The 18,923-nt window shown below is 38.5% G+C and overlaps 2 long non-coding RNA genes across 6 annotated transcripts in view; one reads left to right on the top strand and one right to left on the bottom strand.

Moving 5' to 3' along the window:
- Positions 1 to 213: 213 nt before the first annotated feature.
- On the bottom strand, positions 214 to 17,461 carry LOC131381432 (uncharacterized). Of its 2 annotated transcripts, none has more exons than XR_009210202.1 (3): positions 17,317 to 17,461; positions 8,747 to 8,846; positions 214 to 504 (listed from the first exon to the last, which is right to left on the bottom strand). It is a non-coding gene; the product is annotated as an uncharacterized LOC131381432 (long non-coding RNA). The 2 variants fall into 2 exon arrangements; XR_009210203.1 differs by lacking the exon at positions 214 to 504 and adding an exon at positions 6,329 to 6,443.
- A 165-nt stretch (positions 17,462 to 17,626) lies between these two features.
- The window catches only part of LOC131381576 (uncharacterized), a 164,247-nt gene continuing 162,950 nt past the window's right edge, over positions 17,627 to 18,923 (top strand). For all 4 annotated transcript variants that reach the window (XR_009210409.1, XR_009210407.1, XR_009210410.1 and 1 more), the window contains exon 1: positions 17,627 to 17,788. This is a non-coding gene — a long non-coding RNA (uncharacterized LOC131381576). The remainder of the gene's footprint in view (positions 17,789 to 18,923) is intronic.

The following is an 18,923-nucleotide window of genomic DNA, read 5'->3' as shown; positions in this document are numbered from 1 at the left end:
CATGTGCAATAAAACCTGCTTGTCTCTTTTAAGTAGGTAAATACATGTAACCATTACTAATATTTCCTAATATATTTATTATATTTTTGAACCAATTAACTAATAAGATCACTGTTAGGTTGGGTTATTATAGCTGCAATTTTAAAAAATGCACCAAAATTTCAGTGGGTTTAACCCAATAGAGGTTTATTTCTCTCTTATGTAATACACTGTGTTCTCGGTTAATGGGAGCTGGCTTCCAGGTGATACTTCACGTATGCAAGCTCTTTCCATTCTGTGCTTTTTTTTCTCTGTCTCTGGGAACCTCAATGTTCTTTTCATCCTCCTAGGAGAAGGACAAGCGATACCAGTGGAGGCACACCTGGCTCACGAATACTTTAGTCCAGGAATGATACTCATTATACCCTTTCACGTTCCATAGATAAGAACTCAGCACTTGGACTCACTTCAATGCAAGGCAGGCTGGAAAACGTTGTTAATAGCGTGACCACTTTTCAGTGAAAGCTGTGAAACAGGAGCACAGATTTTAATGTACAACTAACTGTCTCTGTCACAAATCTTAAGTTAATACTTCAGCCCAGATGGTAAATTTTGATCCCAGTGATTCATATCCCATAAGAATAAAAAAAAAGGAAGAAAATATGAAAAATGCAAATTCTAATCATTTTAGGACTCAAAAGCTATTTTCATCTGTGCAATAATTTGAATTTACACAGAGGGTCTTGTCCTTTCAGATGACAGGCAATTTTTTGCCTTCCCAAATACAACTTCTCTTGAATAATAAATAGATACTAGGGGTTAATAGTTGCATAAGAGCAGAGTACTTGGAAAAATTTGTTGCCATGACAATGTAATTCACATTATTAATAAGTTTTATGTATTTCCTTTTTAAACAGGTGAAATTTAAGACAAGTTTAAAATAACCTCTAACAGAAAACTGGGAGACTTTTATTAGTCATAGTCATATTTCTACCACTTGAGAAGAATTAGAAATAAAGAAAATAAAATTTCCCTGTAGTCAGCTTAGATGCACATTGCTTTTAAATGAAATATCCTGTTTTTAAATTAACCTTGGGCAATGTCTTCAAACATGTATGTGGAATACATGTTCATGTTTTAGTCATTCTTTATGCATCAAATATTTTGTGTGTATATTTTATGTGTCCTTTTGAATCAGGAAGGGAGAAGTAAAATAAATAGCAATGAATACAGTGTTCAGAACACTGAAAGTGTGTACAGTTTAATCCAGGTCATTGGGGGAAGTGCTACTAATTTCAGATGAGTTAATTTAATAAAGTATTCCTATCTATACATGGCTCCTAAGTACTAAATTCCACTATTCCTCTCCTAACTTGTGACTCTAGACTGCTAGGGAAATTACAATTTCTACTACTTACCACAAAAAAAAAAAAAATTCCTAACAGTATATTAATGCTCCAAGACCATGAAATTTCATTTCATTTCCCCATCCACATTTGACCTACATCTTCCTTCTCTACAGGATATTAAAATCTGTATCTTTTTTTTTTTAATTCAAAGGTGCAGGAAGAGAGAATAAACTATACCCCTCACTACACCCTTCTCATTTCCAATTCTGCTTTCTTTACTATGTGGAGCTGTTGAAGAAAACTTATGTGATAGAACACCAATCTCTGAACTTTGTAGAATACTATCCCCTCACAATGGTAATAGGTAGAATATTTTTTAAAATCTCTTTTTTTCCAAATGTTTAGGAAATAGTTTAAGCAAAGTTCAATAGTTTTGTTCCTCTCTCTCTCTCTTTCTCTCTTTCTCCCTCCCCCCACCTGCCTCTTTTTTTCTTAGCAGCAACACTAGCAATTACCAATATGACTTCTGTGGAATATATAGGGATTTCCCAAGCATATTTGTAATGGATCGCTTCTCCCAAGATTTCTTAACGATATTGATATTCTGCTGAGTGTTCTCTGGGAAATGCTAAATAAAATTCTCACACAGGCTCCAAAGTACCCTTTAAATGGCTATAACCCCTAGCAGCTCATTAAGACTTTTGTATTACCAAATTTGAGTCCTATTTTTAACAGTAAGCTGTTCCTTACCCCACTCCCTTTTATCTATGGCTCCAATATTAATTTCAGCAACTTCTTTCATAAAAATCATTAGACTAAAACAAACTTTGCCACACACAGGAAACAACTTTTGCTGGGGGAGGACAGCAGAAAACATGACCCCTTATTCCCACTCAGCTTTTGGTTTCAATTATGGATCCTTGTGGGACAAGAAATTATTCTTCTACCAGTACTTGCACAGCAGTAAGGCTATGGACTTCCCCATTATTTCAGTCCATCAAATAATAGGAAAGAATGCACATACATTCCAAATACAAAACAGTCCTTCCAGGAACCTTTAATTTTAACATTTTAGATCATTTTGGACTTACAGGAGAGTTTCAAAAATAGTATAGGGGATTCTTGTTTTCCTTCACTCAGATGGCTCCCTTTAGGTAAACATCTTATAGAACCATAAAACTTTTATCAAAATGAAGAAATTAACTTGGGACAATACTATTAACTAATGTACAGAACTCATTTGGATTTCACTGATTTTTTTCACTAATATCCTTGTTCTCTTCCCAGAGAACATTCCAATCATTTCATTCCTGACATTGTAGGTAGTCATGTCCGCCGTAACCTGTGACAGGTCCTCAGGCTGTCCTTGTCTTTCATAACCCGTACACTTTGGAGAGAACTGATCAGTCATTTTGTAAAATTCTCCTCAATTTGAGTTTTTCTGGTGTTTTCTCATTATTTAATTGAGGATGCAGTATTGATATGTATTATCAATTATGTTAAACTTGATTACTTGGTTAAAATGGTTTCTGCTAGGATTCTTCACTGTAAATTTACTCATTGTCCTCTGTAATTACTAAATATTTTGAAGAGAGTACTTGGATACTCTGCAAATATTCCTGTTTCTATTTAAACTTTTGCCCACTCATGTTAGCATCCATTGGTGGTTCTTGTCTATGGAAATGATGACTGTGGTATTCTAATGGTGATTTTTTAATTCCTTAAATCCTTCTATAGTTATTAATTGAAATTCTCCTTTAAGGAAAAGTTGTTGCTTCTCCTTCATTTCTTTATTTAGTTACTCATTTGTATCAATATGAATTCATGCCTATTTAATTCTTTGTGTTATGATCCAATATAGTTATTTATTGTGTTGCTAAAGTTGTTCCAAGCAGAAGCTTTTACTAAGCACCAATTAAAAGCAACTTTGTCATCCTTTATAGAGTGGCTTAGAGTTTTGCATTTGTAATGCATGAAGTAAAGTGAAGTGGGTGGTAGGAATGGAAATGATTTGTTCTGGAAGCCTTACTTCTGCTTTGGTTGAATTGTGTGCATACTGGAGACAGAACTGTATGCTTATTAGTATTGTGTTCTCCTGTGCTGTCTCCTTCCCCTGCTGATCTGTAGAGCCAAATGAGCCATACCCAAGCAAAAGTTATTCTCAACAGTTGCGCCCTGTGTGCATAACGAGCACTTGGCTTAGACCTTGGTAATTGTTGAACATTGGCCATCTAGTAAACTCATACAAGGTTCTCATTTATGGATGCAGAATTTGTCCTTCTTTTTGCATGTGTGCTCTATCTGGCAAATTAAATGGGCATGATTATAAGGTCAAATAAAAAGTCTCTACGTGGTCATTCCAAATGCCTTCTCCCACCCATCAAAGAGAAGTGGAGTCCCATTTAAACTAGAATGACTTTTCCTTGGCCAATGAATAATGATGTACCCCAAAACATGCATTTCTATTTAATGCTAGAGCTGAGAATCATCAATGCAATCACAAACTTAGCTAACCCCACTTGAAACAGCCTTTTGAGCAGGAATATGTTTGAATATTGATTTAAGTCCAGGTAACAAGAATCAATTTACCTTTTTATTTTCATTATTTATAGGTTTCATATGATGATTTATCCCTTTAGATAGAATAATTATGAAAAAGCTACTTCTCTGGAACTCTGAGTAATTTTATCAAGTGAGCATTTTGACCAGTGGTGCTTTGCTCTACTGGGGCAGGAGCACCCCATATGATAGACTCTGTTCTTAAGACTTGACATGTGTGAACTCATGTAATCCACTAACAATCCTGTGATGTATGCACCATTATTGTACCCATTTTACAGATGAGGAAACAGAGATGGAAAAGTTAAGCCAATTACCCATGGTCACATAGCCATGGGTGGTTGGCATAGCTTTGAGCTCAGAGTTTTGACATCTTAATCATTGACCACATAATAAATCTCAGCTGTAAATTTTACCATCTATGCAACTTTGGACAAATTTCTCACTGCACCTGTTTTATAATTTGTGAAATGTACAGGATAATGTCCATTTTTCAGGGTTCTGTCCCAGAAATTGGAGATGATGCATGTAAAGGGGTTACTCCAGTAATGTTAGTACCACATTTTAGGTACTCAATAAGTAGTACATTTTTTCTGATTCTGCACTCTTAACCACTAACATATCCCTTAATCATCCGTATATTATATTTGATGTATTTTTCCCCATTAGCATGTTCTTTATTTTCTTGGCTTCTCCTTTTTCCCACCACAGCCCCCACTTATTAAGCTTATTAATAATAACTGTTATTTTAATAAGAAGGAAAGAAGTAACAAAGAGAGAAGATGCTTTAGCACTTCCTAAATGTCTGTTGTAAGTGAAAATTTCATCTCTATAGAATCCCTAAGGGTTAGATACTATTATTAGTTTCAATTTACATAAAAGATGGCTGAGACACAAAAAAGCTAAGTAATCTGTGAACTGCCACACACTAGCTAGTAAGCAGCAGAACTAGGCTTTGAGATAGGAAGTGTGGTTTCAAAGAATTGCCTCTCTGGCCAATATGGGTTATAGGTTATAACAGTGTCTTATTCAGTGACACTACTCTTTGTCAATTTAGAGTCCAATTAGTTTACTCATTCATTCTTTCATTTACTGTTTATTGAGATTTTGCCCTGCTTTGGGCCTGTGCCAAATGCTGGGAAAGGATTGGGGAAAGAATAAGAAATAGAGCAAGATAAGGGCTTGGTCTTTAAGGAGACAGACTAACAATTTAAAAACTCGTCCCAACTGCTGCTGCTAAATAACTGCTTTGAGAATGCTAGAAAGAAGCAACTTACCATGGCTCAGGAAATGAGTAGGGTTTCATGGAGGAGGTGAGATGTCCTCCAAGCATTTAAAGCTGAACAGAGAAGAATCCAGCTTGTTGCTAGTATTAGCAACCACTCGCTCAAAGCACAAAATATCATGGTGTGAAAAAGAAAAACAACAACAAAAAACAAAACAACAACAAAAAAACACTGTAGGAGGGTGGAAGTGGCTGGCTTTGAAAGTACCTGATGAAAGGAGGTGATGGAAGTGGGAAGGAAGAACAAAAGGAAATAATGATAGAGAAGCAGAGAGGTTTCAGCAGATCATGAAATGTCATGTATCCGAATTTGGATTATTTTCCTTTGTGAACAGGAACCACTGCTAGTGTAAGAAGAAACAGACACAGGCCTGGACTGAGTATCATGTTTTGTCCCCAGCTTGGCTGTAAACAAGCTCTGTGGAGCGGTTTTTCTAGATATTAGTTACCTATCTGCAAAGTAAAGACCTTGGCTCATATTATTTCTAGGATCCCTTCCAGCTCTAAAACCATATCTATTTCCATAATTATCCCACTCGTGGCCTTTGTATAGGAAATGGTCTGAAACACACAGGGAAATAAAAAGAACCACTAGATCCCAGCCTAAGAGGCCAGGAACTTTCGGAGGTAATTGGTAGCATCCGTCATAGACCATCAACATTTACTGCTCCAGAGGTTGGGATTCTGCTGCTGTTGCTACTCAGACTCGTACACCTCGGTGCTGCCCAAGATTTATCCCTTGCAATTCTGCAAATTGTTATCCTAATGCCTATAGGGATCAAGTTTCATAACTGTAAGCCACTCTATCAGAGGGCTGTTTGGCCCAAGGTATCTTAATTCTTGAAGCAAGATGTTTTATTTAGCCTTCAAGGTTCTCATGGGAAGTGGGAGACTCAGCATTTAGATGCCTAACACAGTTTTTAAAACTGGGAGGAATAAAAAAAGCTGTCACACTGTTTATGTATGTGAGTGTGTGTGTGTGTGTGTGTGTGTGTGTATGTATTAGTAGCTATGGTATATACATTCATTCCTTTTCTGAAATACCCTTATGCAATATGTAGGATGACCAAATATTTGTTTTTTATTCAGCAAATATTTAATGAGATATTTTAGAGAATACTCACGATTACACACAGACACACACACAGAGGTCCAGGGCCAGATATAAAGCTTCCCCTTTTCCAGGGAAAATAATTTAGCTGAAATGCATCCCATACTTGTACCTGCCGTGCTGGATGCTTTTTTCTCCAAGGTCATGTATAAGTAGGCATCTGCAAAATCAAAATGCCTGTGAGACTTTCTCCACTTCCTTCGCTTTCTGTTCTTTTAGTGGGAAAAACGTGTGCCAGAAAGTGAGAAAATACTAGAGAATGCCAAGAAAAATTTCTTCCTGTTCAATTCTCGTGAATTTGAGAGCAATCATTTAAGAAGGTCTCTCTCCTTGGGACACCAGATTCTCAGAGGAAAGGTCCAAGGTGAGCTTATATGTGCAGTCAGTTCAGAACATCCAGGCCCCAGCATCCTGGACAGCCTGGTATAGCAGTTCAAATCACCTCTTTGGGGAAAGCCTGAGGAGGCTGATACCGCATCTCTAGTTTCACTCATAAAGCACATTAGAATCATTTCTGGTTATTCTACTGTTTCCAGTACTTGTGTCTTCTTTTTTAAATTTCCTAGTTTTTTTTCCCCTCTAGTCCTATGTAAGACTTCCTGCCCTGTAAGTGATGGTGACCTAAATCCACAAAGTTCTACAGCCATCCTATGTGCTTTCTTTATTCCTTATTATTTATTTATTTATTTATTCTTTATTATACAGTATAAAGTACCATATTCTGAAGTCCATTCCTTTTGTATCTAATTTATTCAATGTATTCACCTACTCTCACTTCCTGAGCTGTCTTTCAAGGTGACAGGTGCTTCATAAATTCATTACCAAGGTTCCCAATTATTTTAATTGTGTGGCTGAAAGGCTAATATGAACACTCAAGCTTACTTTCTGCTGGCTACTGAACAAAAGAAAGCAAGCTTTTTGTTTGTTTTGCTTCATTATGGTCTTGCTCTTCTCCAGTAAGTTCTGATAAAAGGAAGGTATAATAGTAACAAAATAGCAAACTCTCTCCAAAATCATTCTTGCATCAATGACATAGCTATAATGCCAGAACTATGTTCTTACTTGAATATTTACTTTGTTTCCTGAACAGCATGGAACACCTAGTGAACATCTACTCATATTTTAAGTCCAAACTCAAGGTCTTCCTCTTTCATGACATCTCCCGAGCATCCTGCTCCTTTATTCTAGGAGGCCTCGGCACTTTGTATGCACTGCACTGATTGTGGTTTGTACCATGTGGTCATTAGATGCTTGCTCGTCTCCTTCCCAGACCGCTATGGCTTTCTCAAGTGCAAGGATCATGTGTTATGACAAATTCTGTCCAAAATATAAAGTGTGTCATTTGGCCACCTAGAAAGTACTCAAAAGCGACTGATACACTGAGTGAATAAAGGAAGGTGGGAATAGCTGGATCCATGGTCAATAGGAAGCAATTTGAATTTTTCCAGTCCTGAAGAAGAAACTTAGCTATATTCGGTTTCATTACTTCTGCCTAGTATTTCCATTTTCTTTTGAAAGCGGGCAGTGATGAATCCCAAAAACTATAATTTTTGTTTTTTCCTCCAGCTTCCAGTCTAGTAAACAGCCCTGTCATACTGTGCCTGTCCTCAGAATATTGATCAATAGGGAATTTGATCATCACTCATTCCATTTTATTTCTTTTGTAGCATCTATCTGCTCATCTAAATCAGGGCAGTTTTGCTCCTGGGCAATTTTAGAAATGAGGACAAAATATATTGCTTGAATCTAGCTCTGGAATTTATTCTTCTCTTTCTGGCAGGAACTCATTTTCAGTAGACATAGGCCTTTGTGTTTGGCTGAAGGACATGCAGCTATTTCTGACAACTAGAGGTGTGGATAAACAGGAAAAGAGCAGCAGCCAAAGGGACTGCACAGGGAGAAAGAGCCTGGGACCATCTATTGCGCCCTTCCCTTCAAATGCCTGCTTAGACACTAGCCACAGTCTCCAACACTATTTTTCTTTTCTTTTCTTTCTTTCTTTTTTTTTTAAGACAGAATCTCACTCTGTTGCTCAGGCTGGAATGCAATGGCCCGATCTGGGCTCACTACAACCTCTGCCTCCCTTTGGTAGAGACAGGCTTTCATCATATTGCCCAGGCTAGTCTCGAACTCTTGAGCTCAAGTGATCCACCCACTTTAGCCTCCCAAAGTGCTGGAATTACAGGCATGAGCCACTGCACCCAGCCAGCCAACACTATTTTGTTTTCCATGTCAGAGCCTCAGAGCTTCCTGGCATGAACATTGCAAGGCTCTTCTCTCCAATTGCTATCTACATTTTTAATTAGCTCCCAGGTCATTCTAATGCAAGTATTTTCCATTCCTACTTGGAGCAACCCCATTCTTTAATGTGCCAAGAGTAAAATTGTCAGCTGTTTTTGGCCTCAGTCTCTCCATTTCAATCTTTCAACCACTTTCCTCTGGCCAAATGTCTTCAAAACTTACTGTTCTTTTATTCTTCCTTCACCTTCACCCTTCAAAGCCTCTTTGCTCCTTATTCTTCGTTCTCATATCCTTGACAGATGTTCTACTCTGGTCTGAGATTCTGCAAGAAATCATGTAACTCTTCATGTCATCATTACAGAAGTATGGTTTCTAACTTGTACAAATTCTCAATTTTGGGGAGCTATTTTTAAAATAAAAAGGTTTGTTTTTTCCCCATTTTTCCATTGGTGGAACCTCCAGATATCTACACATTTTCTTAGTTTTCTTCTGATTCCTTTCACAGAAATTGAACCTGACCCCCATTAGTTTCAAGATCATAGCTAGAATTCAAGATTAAATCTTCGCATTTTCCCTTTCCTTTCCTCCCAACACCAAACAAATTCATCTGGCAAACATTGACTACTTCCTCCTCCTCATACATAAGCATTTATATATGAGCTAATAAAAAAGTAACTAAGAAAGAAAAGTCTCTAAGTTGTCTTTCTCTTTTAAAAACTGACTTCTTGATCTAAAAGTTGAATAACATCACCTTAGAAATTTGCTCTACAAATTTTACCTTTTGTCTGCACTTGAACTTTTCTATTTCTGCTTGATTTTTTTTCTGTGACCCTTATCAATATGTTCATCTACGCTTAAAAAAAAGATTTTTATCTGCTGACTCATCAAGCTATACCTCCATTGATTTTCCTTACTTCAATACCAGTTTTTTAAGTGAAATATTATTGCTGTCTTCAAATCTTCTGTCATTCATTCCTCAATTTCTGCCTGACTCTCTCAGTCACTAAAATGAAACTCATCCATTGAAACCATCAATGATAAATGAAATGTTAAATGTCAGCCTCATTGAAGAACTTATACTATTTGAACATAGAAGTATAAAACTTATGTAACTTGAAACGTTCACCTTTCTTTATTTTTTATGAAAAGATTGACCCTCCTCTCTCCTCTTTGGCCATTCTTTCATGTGTCAGAGATTGCTAGAACTCCATAAGATCTAAATGCACCTCTTCTTCCTGGGCACACAAGTAGGTCACACTGTCAGCCTCCCTGCAATTCCATGTGGCCACAGGACTGAGATCTGGCATAAAAATGTGAGTGTAAGTTATGTGAGCCATTTTACAGACCTAGTGTTTAAAAACCTTCCCCATGTAATTCTTACTGTTTTCTCTATTGAATGTTGAAATGGAGAAGTCATCAGAGACCTTGGGGAAATGATACCCCAAGATGAAAAGAAGTGCCCTTGAATATCTGTGTCAAGCCTAGTCTTCCTGTTGGCCTGCACTGGATGGTGTCATGAGCAGTTCTTCCTCCAGATATACTCAGAGGATCACTGCCATGTCTCATGCTACCCTAGTGCTTAGTGATCCAACAGGTTTTTTGAAACACCATAAATTTTATGGTTTAGAGGCCCAAACAATGCATTAGGGGTCTCAGAGAGGTCCTAAATTTATTTCTTTAAAAAAGATAAATTTGTTTGACCCTTTGTATTAGTCAAGGGTTCTGTAGAAGGACAGAACTAATGGAATACATATATATATGTATATAAAGGGGAATTTATTAAGTATTAACTCACATGATCACAAGGTCTCACAATAGGCCGTCTTCAGGCTGAGGAGTAAGGAGACCCAGTCCGAGTTCCCAAACTGAAGAATTTGGAGTCAGATGTTTGAGGGCAGGTAGCATTCAGCATGGGAGAAGTAGGCTGGGAGGCTAAGCCAGTCTCTCTTTTCCCATTTTTCTGTCTGCTTATATTCTAGCCACACTGGCAGTTGATTAGATTGTGCCCAGTCAGATTAAGAGTGGGTCTGCCTTTCCCAGCCCACTGACTCAAATGTTAATCTCCTTTGGCCACACCCTCCCAGACACACCCAGGATCAATACTTTGTACCATTCAATCCAATCAAGTTGACACTCAATATTAACCATCGCACCCCTATTTTCCAAATTTATTTGAATATGAAATATAACCATCATGTAATACCCACTAATACCTAGTCTATACTATGGAAAATGATAATCTAAACTTAAAATAAGCTTCTTACCATTCCCTGAAAGTGAACTTTTTCACACCACTAGACCTGGACAGTGCTGCTTCTCTTCCCTGAAACACCCTTGCTCTAATGTCTACCTAGCCAAATGCATATGCATCTGTAATCAAGCCTAGGGATCCTGGATCTGCCTCTTTCTAGCTTTGTAACTCTGGATGAATTATTTAAACTATTTGAGTTTTATTCCTCATCTCTGAACATTGGAATAATAATATCTGCTTGACTGGGTGACAGTGAAATTTGATAAGATAGTGTTCTTCAAAGTAGCAAGCACATAGTCAACAATAAATATACTTGCATTTACTTTTATTTATTGGAAGGCAGTGTAGTGAGGATTAGAGATTGATAAGCATGCAGTAACCCTCTTAATATGCTAAATACTTTTTTAAAAGTGTCTCCTTGTTGGTGGACTGTCCTTCTATAGCCAAATGTACTAATAGTCATATTCACCTTCTATAACCTCAGTTTAAACAAATATGAAACAAATCATGAAACCTTGGAGTAAACCGTTCAGTGCATCTGCATTTTTCTCCTAATGTAATGCAAATCAGTCAACATGGCTAACAAGGCCATTTGCCATGAGCCAGGAGGGTTAGAGATGTGCTGAATTTCTGATCCTCTCTACTCTCATAGCCTGAGGTGGCTGAAATACCCAGACTGGTGCCTTCAGCTACAAACAGACTCTTTTATTTTCTCCAGGATGGCATATAAGTGTTATCATTTTCTGTGAATTCCATCAACCATTCTGTGGGTTTTCAAATCCCAGGCCTTTGAGCTTTTTGGTCCCTCTGTCTGAAAATATCTTTTCCTTTAGTAATTCCTCAGTGGATGCCTAACCTCTACTCAGCCATCATGTCTCATCATTGCCACTGTTTCTTTTTGGTAGGCCTTCCCTGATGCCCCTGTGCAACATCTCCAGGCAGCGTTAGGTGCCTCTTTTTCAACTCCGTAGTACCCTGTGCTTGACTCTGCCCTGGGTATCACTGCAGAATTCTGTAACTGCCAATTCCTGTCCTGCCTCTCCTCTAGACCCTAGGCAACTTGAGGTCAGGGCTGATCTGTTTCATATTCTATTCCTAACACACACTCAATGCCTGTCTTGTGACCAGTACTAAAACCATGTTTGTTAAATGAATAAATAAATACAAAATATTTCTGTAGCTTCAGGATAAAAAAATATTTCCAACATAAAGCAATCTAGAAGCACTGCAGCCCAAGAAAAATCAAGTGAAACAGATTTCAGGATACAAACAGCAGTAAGACTCCTTGTTTCTCAGCAAGACAATGCAGCCAACATGGAAAAGATTCTTTTCCCTCTTTTAGCATCTGGATGCAGAACCATTCTCATGGATGTGCTTTCTGTGTATTTAATTTAGTAACTTACTTCAGAGTCCTTCTAAATCAGGGGTCACAAACGTTTTTTGTACAGGACTAGATAGGAGATATTTTAGGCCTTGCTGGCCATATAGTATCTATTGCACTAGTCATCTTTGCCATTTGGGCATGACAAGATTCATAGACAACACATAAACAAATGAGCATACCAATGTTCGAATAAAGCTTTATTTAAAAATACCAGTGATGAATCAGATTTAGATCACAGATTTGCTTACCCCTGTGCTACATGAAAGATTCTCAGCCTTTGAGCGGGAGGGGCTGCTTGTATTGTTCTTCTACAGTCTGTATCATCAAGCCCAAAACAGTTTTTATAGTCACTATTTTCAGGGGGCCTGAAAAACTAATTGATGTTACTCTCCATTGTCACAGTAAAGCATATTGCAAACAGTAAATGTCATGTGCGTAATTCTTCCTTACAGACAAGCAAGGCCAAACTGTTTCACTGCTCACACAGTAACTCTGATGAGGCAAATCAGGGAACTGCATGAACCCTGGGCGAGTTCCACAGCTGAGATCTTAGTCCTGGGCCTTCTGCCTCAGTTTCTTTTGAGGAACAGCTTGTTCAGCTACCTTAATAAGAAAATGAGTGTGAGAAAGAAACTGTCCCACTACACCTGGACGCCTCAGAGTGATAAAGGAGAAAGAATTCAGCAGTTAGGAGAAGGAATTCTTTGGAGAGAATTAGTGATGTTTTATGAGCCCCTCCCCTTTGTGGCAAGGGGGAGCCTTGCTACTTTATGACACTAAGGCACGTGTGTGTGTGTATGTGTGTGTGTGTGTGTGAGAGAGAGTGTGTATGTGTGAATACTCATACAGGTGGTGGTTGGGGTGGGGAGAAGGAGAAATTTCAAAAGGAAGACTAAAAAAGCTCCAAAATCTGTTTTCTGTGTTGAGGAGACACAGATGTCATAGGGCAGGTTTTATGAGGAAGCTAAACCTCACTGTGGACCCAGACCTGACTCCCACTTGGAAACTCAAGGAAACCTGAATTCACAGGCTGGGCAGCCAATCCAGGACAGTGCTGGGGTTCCTGCCCTCAGGGACTCTAAGAGAAGTGTCAAAGTATTTCTTGTTCACTTGAAATCATTTGAGGGCTTAGCTCCTGAGGGACCCAGAATGGAATCTTCTTTCCATCTTGTCCATAGACTGCTTGAGGAGGCAGCCAAAAGCAGAAAGGAGGCATGCCACAAAAGGGTAGGACTGAAAAAGGAGCTTCTGTGGAGAAGGCCTTACCAGAGATCCCACAGAGTTATGCATCTGCAGGGCCCAGAGAGAATGAAGCATGACCAGGTAGGCTGGATACCCTTACTTCTCTCCTGCCCCCTCATTACAGACACACACTTAGAGGAGAAAAACAGCAACTCACAAGGAATGCAAGAGGTGAGCGGGAAAAGAAGAGGGAGATGACATCTGTGGCCCTTGATTAAGACTGAATCTGTGCTGAGCTGGGGAAAGAAATATTAAACCCTACATGAAGTACAAGCTTTAATTCTTACCCTCAACTGAGCAGTCTAACTACTGCTTTGAGACTCTATGACTTACAGTGTCAACACCATCGAAGAGTAATGGGATGTGCTGGAGTTTTGCTCTGGAGCAGGAGAAGGTTGCTTCCACCAAAAACTTGAATAAAATTTTAGCGAAATTGAGAGACAAATAAAGAACTGGCTCTTGATCACAGTCTATGTACTATCACACATTTCTTTAAAGGATGAGACAATTGTCAAATAGACTAATTTCTATAACACAGTGCTAGTCAACGTGAGTTGAGCATCTGCTATTTGCAAGTACTGTATGAGGTGCCAGCAAGAATACAAAGAATGGCATATTAACCTTACCCTCAACTAGTGTTAATTATATTGCAGAGGTGATAAAATAGTTAAGTAAAAAGTGTCATAAGAAATGATTCTTTCTCTCCAGTCTGTAAACTCTTTGAGGGTCAGAAATGTGTTTCTCCAGCTCCAAATGGGACACTGACTGGGAATATACAATAAGCAGTCAAGGCATATTTGAAAAATGAATGAATAGCTGTTATGTCATACAAGAGATTTTAAGATTGTTTAAAATACAAGGCAATCGAAATCCTGGAATTATAGTGCAGTTCCCTAAAAACAGATGTTTGGTTTCAATGACATGTGATTTTCATTTCTAACTTGTAGATAATGGTCCAAAGGAACCTTGGGATTTTGCATGATAAAAGCTCCTATTAAAAGCCATTTACACAAAATTGGCCTTTTAAAAAAGACATTTTAAAAAAACAGTCCTCAAATATTATATTATCTTTCTAGTTTTGCTTTTTAATGAAAAAGGGTGATTATGAAATACTTTTCATTAGGGAATTACCATTTATCTTATCATAATGTTTACTCTCTTTTCATGAGTCTTATATTTTTTTTACTGCTGAAGAAAGAGCTCAGAAACTTAACTGCATGAAAATAACGGTTGATTTTTACATCCAAATGAGTGTATATTTTCCCTATGATTCTGATCGTTTTTCTAGTTAGAAAAAAATGTTAATATCAAGGGTCTTGGTGTTGTCAATTGTTTAATGTTGCTGTGGACTAGATAAGACCTGATAGAAATTTAGCCCCAAACATGTTGTTACTCCTTTTCAAGCATATCACTACAGCTCCTAAAGTTTAACTCAATTTTCCATCTCAGAAGAGGCTCTGGGAAGAGAACTCATTGTGAGTGCGGGGGATGGGGGTGGGGGAAGTGGGGGAAGTCGGGGAGAGAAAAAAAAATGGATCCAGTAAAGAGCAAAAGAAAAACAATCCTCCCCAAACACCTCTATGCAAGACAGAGTGAAGAATGTGAGCTCTGGCCTGACTGCTACTCTAAGGAAAGGGGAAATATCTGAAAATAAACACACCCATTTAGATGCAGCTGGAAAAACGAAGTCAGGTTTAGAAGGCCTGATTCCAAAGAAAATAGATTTTTAAAACTTCTCTGGGGGATGTCTCTCGTCTGCACTCAGCACTGAGCTATGTCTCTCATCCATCTGCCTTTCTCCCAATTAACAGATGCTGGGCACAGGGTAGCAGGAAAAACATGCCCCCTTCTTCCTCCAGAGAACCAAGGTGGCATGGGCTTCAGATCCTGGCTGACCCAGGCCCCAGCCAACAGTTACTTTTCTAGTACAATAATGGATTTATCCAGTAGTGGAAGGCTTTCTCATTAAGCAAGAATGCATTCTCAATTGGCCAGTGCTTCTCCACTGATGACAGATTTAGAGGTGTGTTAATGTATTATGGCAAGTCTAAGGTGTAATTATCTTTTAAAAATATATTTTTGGTTATGAAAGATGCACATACATAATAATACAAAGAGTTATTAGAGACTTTTTATGTTCTCTGCATAGTTCTAAGTGCTCTTCATTGGCTTGTTTCGTTCTCAGTACAACTCTGTGAAATAGAGACTATTATTTATTCATATTTTTTGGATGAGGGAATGGAGAGACAGGAGTTTAATATATGGCCAGGGTCATAAAGCTAGTAAGTGATAGAACTGGCATTTGAACCCAACCCAGGTATTCTGGCTCCAGAATCCATCTTTTTATTCTCTACATTTAATATATTAGTCATATAAATGTTGGGCTTTTATACTTCATGTTAATGAGATTTAAAAAAACTAATGGTCAGCCATATAACTGACATGTCCTACTTGATTGGTTTGGGGTGTGAATTAAATCACATATCTTTTAATTACCAACTACCATAACTCAATGCCCTTATCAGACCACAGAAAGACATCCTTCCTTTTTCTCTCCAAGTCAACTCCATTCTCTAAGGATGCATACTCATACAAATCAGTCTTGATCAAGGTTGCCTTTTGAGCTGAAATAAGGGTTCTGTCTGGAGACTCAGTGCTACTAAAATCCCCACCAGGAGCTGGTTATTTCAGAACAGAAGTCGTAGCTTATCCTGCTACCGCTGTGAAAACACCTATGTGTCAAAACCAAAGAACTGTGGCCATTGACAAGGCGTTTATCATGGTGGTACCAAGTGAGAACCTACTAGGACCAACTGTGGCTAAAGTGGAAAGTACTCTGTCATTGACATGAAAATCACTGGTGAAGCATGCTGGTGGCTGGTGCCATGTTGCTGTGCTTGTGCCTCTGCTGAAGTCACTGTGTCTCTCGGGGAGTGATGCAGTAACAAGGAAAATATTCTTTGGTTATGCCACACTGAGTTCTTCCCATGCTTCTGTTCTCTTTGTTATGACACTTTATTTAAAATTTATATGCACTGACAGTAATGACAAACTGTGTCCATAATACCAAATGGCCGGGTTAAGAGAATCAGCAATTCCCCATGATTATCAGGCCCGGATGTACAGCGTAGGTCAACAATTCAAGCTACTCAATCATTTGCTATTAAGTTTTCTTATGAGAAAGAGCCATGGAGATTAGTGTCTTTTATTGCTCACTGAATTTACTTTAGGACTATTTCAATCTTTAGATAGGCTCTATTAATCATAAGGCTCAACCAGAAAAGGAATCGCACTCCAGAGAGGCTTTTTCACTCAAGAGGCTCCCTGACTCCCATGAAATGAGTCCTGTCTTTCCAAGTATCCTTGGATTTCTGCATACCAAGACATTCGAGGGGAGAGGGTACATTTGTCAAAGTATATGCATGCCTTGTTTTGATACTACTCTTCTCTAAGAGCACAGATAATTATTTTAGGGGACACTGATTAATTTTTAGGAAATAGGGTGGGTTTTGAGTTTTTGTTTTTTAGCTAATAGGTGTCAGCTCTTGTTAATAGGGGTAAGATGCTTTAGGATATAGTGTTAGGTGAAGAGAGAACCATGTGGCTATATTGCCGAGCTGGGTTTAGACAACTTCCCTGAAAACTGAAGATATGACAGGAAGATAAGGAAAATTACAGCTTACTAGAAGCAGAAGCCCAGAGTAGTAGTAGCCAATAGCTGTAAGAATAATTTAAACGATAACTGATGAATTGCTGGATTCTCAGTATGACTAGTTTGAGACAAAAATTCTGAGGGGACAGAGTCCTAGTGCTGACCCCACACTTGAGAGTTTTACATCTAGGAACCTTCCTATTAAATTCTCACTGTGAAGAAAATCTTGTTCTGCTTCTATCAAAAGGAGAGAAAAATAGTACCTTTGAAGTACGTCCAAAGTTCTCTGTTCTCCTTAACAAGGCCTTTCCTGCAAGGAAAACTATTTTATCAAATCCTAACCAACATGCATTGAAGGAAATACCCAACTCCAGGCCCATTTAGCCTTCTGTGTAGAAAAGAAAGATCCAACTCCAGCCTTCCCTAGTCTTTTACCTGAGGGAAGGAAATTACCCAACTCAGACTCACTGAAAGATTGAAACCTGATCACAGAACTAAAGAATTCTGCCCCACCCTTAATACTTAACAACCACCTCAGTTAGTTCTACAGAACATAGAATTATAGCTAAAGAACTGCAAACCTCAGGTCCCATTTAAGGAGGCTTTAGGAAAACTCAAAAACAAAATGGGAGAGAAAAACAAGGACACTAGATATAATTTCAGCCTCTGAAACCACAGCTTACGGCAAACAGTATCCTAACTCCTAGCCAGATAAATTAAGACTCCACACTAAAGGTACGTATACCTAATCTCCATTTCAGGCTTAAGAGTGTTCCCTTTCCTACTGCCCATCTGTAATAGGCTGAATAGTGTTCTTCCCAAATTCATGTCTACCCACAGCCTCAAAAAAAAAAAAAAAAAAAAAGACATTATTTGGAAACATGGTCTTTGCAGATGCAATTAGTTAAGATGAGATCACACTGGGTTAGGGTGGGCCCTAAATCCAATCACTGGTGTTTTTGTAAGACCAGGGAAAAGAGATTCAGATACAGAGACACACAGAGAAGAAGGCCATATAAAGATAAAGGCAGAGACTGGAGTGATCCATCTATAAGCCAAGGAACACCAAAAATTGTTGGGAACCACCAGAGGCTAGGAAGAGGCAAAGAAGCGTTCTTTCTTAGAAAGCACTTTCAATGTTGCCTACCTTGCTTGCAAAAATGATGCACTGACACCCAGTTAGACCCTGTTCGCTTTCTCCATGAAAGCAAGGCAAACTACCAGAAATGAAGGTTCACTGGAGCTAAGCAGTACTGACACGCAGTTAGACCCTGTTCACTTTCTCCATAAGAGCAAGGCAAATTACCAGAAATGAAGGTTCACTGGAGCTAAGCAGTGATCTGAAAGATGCAGTTATTACCAGAGTCATCCCTTTCAAGGGAGGAATCAACTGGAAGCATATCATTCCTTCATAGAGGTATGAGAAGCCATTGTCAGTGAACACTAATTTTATCTTTACTTTGACTATGATGCTCACTTATTCTTTTGTGTTTACTTTTAATGGCATTTGATTTGGTCAAACCAAGAAATTTGGGAAAGTTTTTGAAAAACAAGTCAATTCACAAGACAGTGCAGAAATCATTCTATAAGCGGATACCTATAGGTTACCTGGCATAGTTGTAGGCGCTAGGCATTCAAAAGTGAAAAAAAGAATGCATTCTAATTGAATGAGTTTCCATAAACAGATACTTCATTTTATCTTTACTAGACTACCCTCCCAGTGCAGACTGCATGGGCAAGACATGATGAAGGCCTGGATAGAAAGGCCCCATGTAGATTCAGGGGCTGGGGAAAGATACTAGGTTTTTCTCCATGGCCTCATGAGCCTTTTTTCTCCCCTAGTGTTCATGGGAATCCACATTTGGCTCAC

This window comes from Hylobates moloch, unplaced genomic scaffold, assembly GCF_009828535.3.
Source record: "Hylobates moloch isolate HMO894 unplaced genomic scaffold, HMol_V3 SCAFFOLD_16, whole genome shotgun sequence".
Classification (NCBI taxonomy): domain Eukaryota; kingdom Metazoa; phylum Chordata; class Mammalia; order Primates; family Hylobatidae; genus Hylobates; species Hylobates moloch.
Note: the sequence above shows the minus strand (reverse complement) of the source record. Positions and strands in the feature narration are given on the sequence as shown.